The 2,441-nt window shown below is 56.1% G+C and overlaps 1 protein-coding gene across 1 annotated transcript in view; it reads right to left on the bottom strand.

Annotated features, from left to right (window-relative positions):
- LOC140383802 (protein inscuteable homolog) overlaps positions 1 to 2,046 on the bottom strand; it is a 27,552-nt gene extending 25,506 nt beyond the window's left edge. The window contains exon 1 of the mRNA XM_072466009.1: positions 1,965 to 2,046. The gene's annotated coding sequence lies outside the window, so the exon portion shown is untranslated. The remainder of the gene's footprint in view (positions 1 to 1,964) is intronic.
- Between the last annotated feature and the right edge of the window lie 395 nt (positions 2,047 to 2,441).

Raw genomic sequence — 2,441 nt, 5'->3', positions numbered from 1 at the left:
CTCTAAGGTTCAGCACTAAGGTCCAGCTCTAAGGTCCAGCACTAAGGTTCAGCTCTAAGGTCCAGCTCTAAGGTCCAGCTCTAAGGTTCAGCTCTAAGGTTCAGCACTAAGGTCCAGCTCTAAGGTCCAGCTCTAAGGTTCAGCTCTAAGGTCCAGCTCTAAGGTCCAGCTCTAAGGTTCAGCACTAAGGTCCAGCTCTAAGGTCCAGCACTAAGGTCCAGCTCTAAGGTTCAGCACTAAGGTCCAGCTCTAAGGTCCAGCTCTAAGGTTCAGCTCTAAGGTCCAGCTCTAAGGTTCAGCACTAAGGTCCAGCTCTAAGGTCCAGCTCTAAGGTTCAGCACTAAGGTCCAGCTCTAAGGTCCAGCTCTAAGGTTCAGCTCTAAGGTCCAGCTCTAAGGTCCAGCTCTAAGGTCCAGCTCTAAGGTTCAGCTCTAAGGTCCAGCTCTAAGGTTCAGCTCTAAGGTTCAGCTCTAAGGTCCAGCTCTAAGGTCCAGATCTAAGGTCCAGCTCTAAGGTCCAGCTCTAAGGTCCAGCGCTAAGGTCCAGCTCTAAGGTTCAGCTCTAAGGTTCAGCTCTATGGTCCAGCTCTATGGTCCAGCTCTATGGTCCAGCTCTAAGGTCCAGCTCTAAGGTCCAGCTCTAAGGTCCAGCTCTAAGGTTCAGCTCTAAGGTCCAGCTCTAAGGTCCAGCTCTAAGGTTCAGCTCTAAGGTCCAGCTCTAAGGTCCAGCTCAAAGGCTCAGCTCTAAGGTCCAGCTCTAAGGTCCAGCTCTAAGGTCCAGCTCTAAGGTCCAGCTCTAAGGTCCAGCTTTAAGGTCCAGCTCTAAGGTCCAGCTCTAAGGTCCAGCTCTAAGGTCCAGCTCTATGGTCCAGCTCTAAGGTCCAGCTCAAAGGCTCAGCTCTAAGGTCCAGCTCTAAGGTCCAGCTCTAAGGTTCAGCTCTAAGGTCCAGCTCTAAGGTCCAGCTCTAAGGTCCAGCTCTAAGGTCCAGCTCTAAGGTCCAGCTCTAAGGTTCAGCTCTAAGGTCCAGCTCTAAGGTCCAGCTCTAAGGTACAGCTCTAAGGTCCAGCTCTAAGGTCCAGCTCTAAGGTCCAGCTCTAAGGTACAGCTCTAAGGTACAGCTCTAAGGTTCTCCAGTATAAGTGATGGTGACACGTGCTTCCCTTTCTCGCTGGTTTGTTTCTCTGATCATTACATAAATGCTTCTGGTCCGTTAGCTGGAGGGGCCCCTGAGGCCCCTGAGGCCCCTGAGGCCCCTGAGGCTCGTTAAAACGCCGCCGTCGTTTGTTCCGCTCTTCGCTCCGTGAGCACAGGAGCCTCTGCTGCCTCCGGTGTCCCAGAGGAGAACTGCACATGGTACTGCAGTATCCACACTTTAGTCTGAGTCTGGACCGGGTCTGGACCGGGTCTGAGTCTGGACCGGGTCTGGACCGGGTCTGGACCGGGTCTGAGTCTGGACCGGGTCTGAGTCTGGACCGGGTCTGGACCGGGTCTGGACCGGGTCTGGACCGGGTCTGAGTCTGGACCGGGTCTGGACCGGGTCTGGACCGGGTCTGAGTCTGGACCGGGTCTGAGTCTGGACCGGGTCTGGACGGGTCTGGACCGGGTCTGGACCGGGTCTGAGTCTGGACCGGGTCTGGACCGGGTCTGGACCGGGTCTGGACCGGGTCTGAGTCTGGACCGGGTCTGGACCGGGTCTGGACCGGGTCTGGACCGGGTCTGGACCGGGTCTGAGTCTGGACCGGGTCTGGACCGGGTCTGGACCGGGTCTGGACCGGGTCTGAGTCTGGACCGGGTCTGGACCGGGTCTGGAGGCAGAACTCAGAGCTCAAACTGAAACCTCAGGGGGAGATAAAGGACACTTCATCTGTGAGTGATAAATGTGATCATTCAACCAATCACAAAACTCTGACTATTAGTAGTAGTAGTAGTAGTAGTTGTACCTATAGTACTTGCAGTACTTGTACCTTGTCCAGTTGCAGGACGCCCTGTTCCACGCAGCAGATGGAGGCGATGGTTCTTAAAGCCGGAGCGTAAAGTTCTTTAAACTGATCCTGACGACAGAGTTTGAACAGCGCCACCACTGCCCCCTCCTGGAGGAAGAGGAGAAGACATGAGCACCAGGCACCAGCAGGAGGCCCGGCACCAGCAGGAGGCCCGGAACCAGCAGGAGGCCCGGAACCAGCAGGAGGCCGCTCCATGTTTAGTCCTGACTCTGGCACCAGCAGGAGGCCGCTCCATGTTTAGTCCTGACTCTGGCACCAGCAGGAGGCCGGTCCATGTTTAGTCCTGACTCTGGCACCAGCAGGAGGCCGGTCCATGTTTAGTCCTGACTCTGGCACCAGCAGGAGGCCGCTCCATGTTTAGTCCTGACTTTGGCACCAGCAGGAGGCCGCTCCATGTTTAGTCCTGACTCTGGCACCAGCAGGAGGCTGGTCCAGGAG

The sequence above is a fragment of the Eucyclogobius newberryi genome, unplaced genomic scaffold (assembly GCF_026437365.1).
Source record: "Eucyclogobius newberryi isolate DKJ021-1_F unplaced genomic scaffold, fEucNew1.0.hap1 SCAF_551, whole genome shotgun sequence".
Lineage (NCBI taxonomy): Eukaryota > Metazoa > Chordata > Actinopteri > Gobiiformes > Gobiidae > Eucyclogobius > Eucyclogobius newberryi.
This window is presented reverse-complemented; position numbering and strand designations above follow the sequence as displayed.